This window comes from Strix aluco, chromosome 4 (assembly GCF_031877795.1).
Source record: "Strix aluco isolate bStrAlu1 chromosome 4, bStrAlu1.hap1, whole genome shotgun sequence".
Classification (NCBI taxonomy): domain Eukaryota; kingdom Metazoa; phylum Chordata; class Aves; order Strigiformes; family Strigidae; genus Strix; species Strix aluco.
The window spans coordinates 33,922,201-33,930,514 of record NC_133934.1 but is presented as its reverse complement, the minus strand read 5'-3'; positions in this window follow the sequence as shown (position 1 = coordinate 33,930,514).

The window sequence follows — 8,314 nt, the reverse complement described above, 5'->3', positions numbered from 1 at the left end:
AGAAGTTCCTGCTCTGTGAATACGGAGTGTGGCTTTTTCTGCTTTGAAAACATTTATAGCATCTCTTGTGTACAGATTCTCTGGTCTCTAGTAGAAGTTGTGCTCGCATTGCAGCGGCCAAAACTTCTGGGAACCAAATGATCTCTCAGAGCTCTACTGTTTTGTTTTTCTTACACCCACCCTCCCACTCCCCCAAAAGAAATCCCATTACCACATTCACCACCTTGAGATGTTAGTGAGGAAAACTGACTGCCTTTGTAAATCAGACCAGGTACAGTTCCTGTCCATTACACTTTTTATAATTCTTCAGTTTTGTGGGAAAAATCTACCATCAGAGTACATAGAAATTTGCCAAAAAATCAAGAATGCTAAAAAATAGAATAGAATAAAAAAGCTAACAAAAATTTAAGACTTTCTGTATTGCTAGGCACTCTTCCAACACATCAGACTATTCAGTGTGGACTTTCCCATGCCCGGTATAGAAGCCAGAAGTGTTACTGCACATTAATAGTTAGCCTCTACAAGCTGTGTCAGTCTTCTTGTCCGCAGGGACTGATGCTCACATATGGGGGTGGGGGTGGATCTGGCAGTGCAATGTGGGAGCCAGCTCCTCTGAGAGAAATCTGAAAGTGGTGAAGGTCATCCAAAAGTGGCTCAGACTGTCACTGTCACTCCAGCTTGCAAGAGTAGCTTCCCACTGAATTTGATGCCAAGTCTTGCCTAGCTTGTTATCAGAATACTTTCATAGAAGTGTGATTTAGCAATGTCAGGAAATGGATGGATGTTATTCCTCTTTTAAGCTACAGGGGACAGTATATGGGACATCCTACAGGATTCTAATTTAGCTAGTCTTCATCTCTCAGCTCATCCAGAGCATCAGTCAGAGCAGCAGTGTAATTTAAATGCACTGAATGGATCACTCCCGCCTGCACTGGAGCTTTCCAACTTGGCCCCTTAAATCCTGGGTCTAAAGTGGGGTTGTGTGAAGTGTGGCATGGAATGATTTGCTGCAAGTTAGTTGTTTTTCTTTTCTTTTTGGAAAGGAGAGATTGTTGGACTGACAACAAGAGCGAAAGAGTTTTGCCTGCTGACCCTTCCACCCCCACGTCATAAAGATACAAAAAGAAGTTCACTGTTGTTCATGCAAAGACTAAAGATGTAACATGCAAAGACTAAAGATTGAGGTTTGGTCACTGAGCACTTGTAAGAGCTATTAGATGAAACCTGCTGGTAAAAACGTGTCAAAGATTGTACATATCATAATACTGAAGCTGCCAACTCAGAAATCGTCATTCATTGAAGAGATTTACTAACTGCAAATGTATTCAGAGGAGAAAAAATGCCTTTTAGTTACGTTTCAATTCTGTGAGGTGCTGCATGTCCCCTAGAAAGTGCTGATACACTTAATCCTCCCATTTAAAGCCTCTTGAGTCAGGGTGAGATCAGTGTATTGTAGAATTATATTTTTTATCAAGAATAGTATCTTCCATTAAAAGGGAAAGAGTAGTTTAGGATGAAGGAGAGTGTGGGATTTTTCTGAGAGGCGAAGACTTGAAGCTACCTTATACAGTGTATCATCCAGCAACAATAACAGAAACATATTTCCTATTCTTAGCACTACTTAACATACGTCTTTTTTTTTTTTTTTTTTTTTTTTTTTTAATACAGCTTGGAAGAGACTATGGTGTACTCCCAACAATACTCTGATGCATTTGTTATGACTCCTTCTGCTGAATAGGAGCTTTCATCCTGTTCTCATTTGCACCCTCCAAATAAGGCTAATTTTAGCAAGATGCTTTTAAAAAGAGGTCTCAGACTTGCCACTATTTAGTTCTATGCCAGAGGTTACATTTAAGAGAAGAAAGGGTGGCAGAAAACATCTGGAAAACAGCTATTTTTTTACCAGCTTTCTCTTTTTAAAAACTAGAAATGTCTCAGTTGTACAGATCAGAAACACAGAGAAAAAGCAACTACTTCACACACCACTGCCAGTAAGAACAAGCACGTGAAAACTCCTGTGCCTTAAACTGCCTTGTTAAATGCAAATTTTAAAAAACCCCAAACCTCATAGTAGTCAGAGTACTAGATAATGCATTTTACAAAATGGGTAAACAAACTCTACCCCAAAAATGGGTATACTAACTGGTTATCTCTGACTACTGCATTTTCCATCCTTTGAGTGATATGACAGCTATAAACTCTCAGGGGAAAAAAAATCATAATGTGTACCAAACTCCAACAAATATCTAGCATTGAAATTTGTAGAAAAACCTGTTAAGTAGAAATCTGGATTTAATTCAATGTTATGAAATCAGCTTCTTGGGTGGAATCCTGGTCCTGTTCAACTCAGTGGGAGTTTCACAGGGGGAGGGCATACTTCCATCATTTTTACAGTATTTAAAATACCTGCTCCAAGATCTACAGTTACCAAGGTGATGTAGAACCTTAGTAAGAAGAAGAGAACTATGGACAAAATTATGAGAAGCAATCTCTGCTATAACCTGGTTACACCCTGGAGCAGAAAAGCTGTATGTCTCCTTGCTTACTTTTGCTCAAACCTGTGGAATAACAAGGTTTGGTAGGCTGAGTTTCTGCAGTAATTTTTGGAGCAGAGCTTGGTCTCAGGCAGTATGGTTTACATATACCTATGTGGAAATTTTTTTTCTGGACAATGCTACTTCAGCGTACCTTTTTCTGAAGACTTCTAGCACTTGCACCGTGCTAGCCCTGCTAGCCGTGCATCTTACTAGTTTTTGAAACTTGACTCCTGTATCCATTCGGTAAAGAGGGAATTATCACACTTTTCAAGTGCAGAAGGTTACTGGCTCAGAAATCAGTTAATCCTGTAATTTGTTTCTAGTTAATAATACAAAAGCCATTTAGGAAAAGAAGAATCTGACTGCACAACTTCTGAGTACCTGTTAAGATCTCCAGATGACAGACAGAATTCCTAATCCCTTCAATATACCTCAACAAAGAACATAAAACAAAGAAGAATTTGGCACTCACAAGTGGACTTCTCAAAGGTGTGAAAAAATTCCAACCTTCTACTCTTAATTTACTTTGTAATTTACTTTCTCATGTTAATAGTAGCATTGGATCATATGGCAAATAGAATTGATTGATGAATTATTAATGCTATGAATGCTGGAAAAATGAGTTTATGATGGAAGTCAGTGTAGGCTGTGAATATTTTATTTTCTAGAAATGATGGGGCACAGAGTTTATTATGTTTTATGCCTATAGTTATTGCCATATCAAAATCTAACCAAGGTCACTGTTGTGAGGGAGAACCACATGTGATTTAACAACTGGAAAATTACACAAGGTTCAAAATTACACAACCTTGGATTGCTACTCTACTAAATCCACATCACATATTTCTATTTAAATAAACCTTCAAGGGCTTGTTTGACTGGTTGTTTTTTAACATACTGTTGTAATATATTTGCCAATATTAAATATGGAAAGAGATTCAGACAATAGAAATTAAGACTCTATGTAGTTTCATTTAGGCATCTGCTGATCATATTTTCCATTTACCTTTCCTATCAGTTAACAAAACTTATGTTTTGATAGTCACATTAAAATGGTCACAAAAAAGTCACAATAACATATTATCCTTCACACTAAAAATAAACTTGGGTGTTAATAAGTGACAATGTAGCAAAAACATCATGTCTTCCCCAAAAGTGCATTTCTGCACTGTTTAATCAACTCAGTTAATTCTCAGACAAATCAAAGGAGGGCCCCCTTAGCTTTATAAATTTAACAGATTTTTTACTGTCATGCTAAAAAAGTTCACTTCTGAAGAGAGATCTTTGGGATCTTTCAAGTTTCACTTCAAATAAAAGTTTAACCATAAGATATCTGGAGTTTTTTTTCTACGAGTATGTTTTCAGAGGTTTGTGGCTCTTGTAAATTCCATGTACTAGGAATATTTCTTATTGTCTCTGTGTTTCGCTCATCTAGTTCACCTTTCTTTTGTCCATTTCTGATTACACTGAGAAGAAAAACAAAAGCCAAACAACAATATAACTATACTTTTCAGCAATTACAGAATTAAGGATGAAAATTTTAAGTCATTGGAATATGAAAGAAATGAATTAGCTCCTTTGCTTTGGGAAATATACCAATAAAGGTCTTGTCCAACAAAAAGTAGATACCTTGCCAAGAAAAAAGAACACCAAAAGCCAAAACTTCTAAGAGAGACAAAGTTATCTTGAATCCCAGTATTTTCTTGCATGATTCTGCAAACACTTGCTGAACTTTCCCTCTTGCAAAATACAACAGTAAGATTAAGACTGCAAATAATTCAATTAAACATAAATATTTTCTAAGATCATGAAGATTGTAATACAGAAGCTATGCTTGTACACTTGGAGATTTAGAGAAATTGTTCTCTGAAATTTATTTTCCATGTAACAATATGTAATGAACACTACAAACAGACATTTCTGAAGTTCAACATATGTGAAACAACAAGGCAGGGAATCTGTTCCCTCAACACCAGTCTGTGAAAGCACTTCTACCTTGTCAGTTTGGCAATTTGTTTTGCTCTTTCTTCCTCCCTCTTCCCCTGCCCATCAGATGTAGTCAGAGACAGTAGAGCTAGATCCACCCTCAGACTTACTGTGGGACTGCAGGGAGGAAATTTCTGTAGTGGAGCACTCCTGGACAGTGGAGAAACATGTATTGCCAAGTGCTATTCTCTTCCTCTCTGAAACAATCCCAAAATTTTCCCAGAGCATTCTGTTCTCAGGAAATCCCTGCGATGCCCTCATTCCTCTTGAGAACCACCAAACAGTATGCTATAAAACTTAAGTTCTGCATGCCAGAAAGCAGCCAGTTCAGGGTTTGGCCCTTATCCTTACTGTGCTGTTCATTCTCAGCAAGAAAGAAGGTGCCTATGGGACACAGAAGAGTGACCTGGGGACTAGACAAAAACTCACATAGTTACTCAGTTGTGTTAGGAAAAGGTTGAAGATGTTGACAGGAGATAGTCAAATAGCTTTATATTTTTGGGCATGTCAGGGTCACCAAGGGGTTCAGATTCACACTGAAGAAGATAAAGGCATGTCAGAAATCATAGCAGGTGTCCTGGGGCAGCTTGCCAAACATTCACAGCACAAGAAGCTGTGATACCATATCTGCAATAAGGAAGACACTACATCAGAGGGTTGATGATCTTTATATAAGAGTCCAGGCTGACAACTCTGGCCCATCTGGGATGTCTTCAACTTTGAGAGGCTATCACAGCAGCTGAATCAATCCCAAACACTGTCCCTGAAACATCAGAGGACAGAAAGAGGAAGAGACAGGCACCCTTTGCTGGGCAGGGCATGAATACCCCAAGCAGCCTCCAGGACTAGCTCTTCTATATACAACATGTTGACATAGAAGAGCAGGAGCTTGGCTTTGTGGCAACTATGAATGAAGTCTATAGTCACACTGGTAATTTCCTCATGAAAAATGGTCCATATAGGCATGCATGTGTCCTCCCTGACCTGATAATGTGCTTCCCTCTGCCAAAGTGACACTGTACCTTGGGATTATGGAAAATGGCTTTGCATAAATGGAAAAAACCCGCACCAGTTACAACTGGAAGGAATGCCATGTGTTCTGCTTATGAGTAAAAACATGGTGAAGTAGCATTTGCAACATCTTTCCTTTTCAGCAATGTTTTCACTAACATTTCCTGATCACGCTGGGGGCTTAAGTCAGGGGTATCTTTCCCCATAGTCCTACAAGAAGGGAAACATCTGCCTGCAGTTCAATCACATTGACAAGCTCCTCAATCCAAAACTGGGTCACTCAAAGATTGTCAGAGTCCTTGCATCATTGATAGTTCAGCAGAAAAAAAGTTGAGCGTTTTGCATAGCTTCTAGCGGCTACATGACTGATGTTCAGTTGCTTGTTTGTCATGGCGGGAATGGCATTGTCCAGACAACACCCTGTATAGATTTACAGAAGGAAGGACCTGGAATGAAAGAAGGAGCAGGCCCTACGGAAGCAGACCATCTTCCTTAGGGAAGTGGCCCATCTCTATCTCTACCAGTGTGTACACTCGATGGGATAAAAATTTAAGTGTGGCGACTCATGGTGAAGATTCTCAAAGGAGCCAAAGAGGAGACAAGGTAAGAGATCAAGGCCATTGTGGAAAAGACACATGAGTTTCATGACTCTGCAGGTTAAGGCACATCAGGTTCAGTTTCCTAATCTGGGTTTATGTTAACCTTCCTCTTGGGGCAGCCACCAGATCCTTCAGGCCCTCAAGAGTCTAGAGACAGCTTTGCTACAAGCACCTAACCCCACACCAGCTGAGGAGGAGGCAATGCCAGACCATCCACTCCACAGCCCAAATGGAGTGAAGAACAGCTGTTTGGAAGTCACCTAGGACACAACACTTAGTTAAATCCTTTCGAGAAGAAAGTTTCTGTTTTCCTTTTTCTGTTCATTGGACACATAGGCCTTTGTTTATTTTACTTGGCCAGTTTGGTAGCATCTTTCTTTAATTCTGCTGACTGGACTAATATTTAATATGGTATTACATTCCTGACAGCACTTATTGGCCATGTTGGTCAAGGTATTGTTATGCAAGTACCAAACATTATAAAGTTTTATTTTGTGACTAAGTTCTGCAGTCTTATATGTATAAGGACGTTGACTCTGCTTAGGCTTGCTCCTGCCCTAAGATTCAGCTGTGGACAGCCCCTTGGGAAGGGATGTCTGAGGCCGATAAGCAGCAACAGATAAAGCGCAGTAGGCAGATATAATTTTGCTGGCATTGGACTACCAGCACCTAGTTTATCCTTCAGAGTCCTCCAGCATAAAGTGCAGTGCTGGAATAAATGCTCCCTTTTGGCTCCAGAGGAAGTTGGCCATAAGCTTTCAGGCTGTCTAAATACCTCTGCTGCAAGAGTGGCTAGCTCATTAGATGCTGATGTAGCCCAGAGGGAAGAGAGTGCCAGCTTCTTGTCTCTGAAAAATTAAAACTTCAGAAGACTTGCTATCACAAGCCTATAAATGCATCAGTTAGGTGGGAACAACATGGGTGAGAATGCAAATACTGCTCATGTTCCCACTGTGAATTTTGGCAGTGACTGAAAGTTGATGTGTTCTTGGGAATGCTGCCAATTCTGACCAAATGATAGTAGGAGCTGTCCATGATGATCACACCGACAACGACCACACTATTGTGGAAACTGACTGGCCAGCAACAAGCATGACTGGGCAGTAGTGAAGGTCTACAAACTGATGTTCACCCTCTTTTCCACAGAGATAAAAGATGAGAAGGGAGTATATTGGTGCTGAAGGGCAGGCAGTAACCAGAAATAGAGGCTTTCAGATGTGAACCTTCATATCTGAAAGTTCTGTTCCCCCGATAGTCAGCTTTGGCTACAATGATACAATCCCATTCCTAGCTTTATAGAGGCAAAAACTTTACTAACTCTGAGGAGACCACAGTGGACTCCAACCAAAGCCCAGACCAGGACTCAACATTCTGCTCTTTAAGGAGTACTTCCTCAGCAGATTCTTCCAGCTGCACTAGCAGCAGTTTCTGCATGATGATCAAATCTGGATATGTGTTGGGGTCCCCTTTGGCATGGTCCAACAGCATTGGGCCAGTTGCCATAGCCTGACTTGCAATACAGCAGCAGTGGGCAGTAGCATCTCTGAGGCAGAGGGAAGGACTAGAAAGGACAAGACTCTGGAGCATTGCTCTTATGTAACTTAGTGATGTATAATGTGTACGAGGCAGATGGCTGGCAAACATAGACAAAGAGAGATTTGCCCTGTGCGAGCACCAAGACCATGGAATAGCTATTGAGCCAGCAGGATGTGAATGCTTCTCTTGAGACTTGTACAGATGTAGACCAGCATCAGAGATGTAAGCTGGCAAGTAACAGTTTGCTCAGTTCAGTGGTTCATGTTGTGGCATGCAACAAAAGTACAGTGTAGACATATGCTTTATGTGTTGACTATAATCATTAAGTTAGTTAACCGTTAACCTCAGAGTGAACAGTTATGTACAACTGTATCTGTAGCTCTCTGCAGTTAATGATACATCTCATCTCACACGTATTTTTTTCTAGAGATTGCATCCTTTCCACTCAGATGAGGACCTTCCAAACATGAAAATTCATGCACACTGCCTATGACCAGTGAGCAAAAGTACGTTGGAACAATACTCTGGACATTCCACTCTGAGAACAGATCACGTCAAACACTGTCTTCTCATGCATAACCCATGAAAATAATTGACAGACATCAAGAATACAAATCTAATACTACACAGGGTGAGAAAATTTCA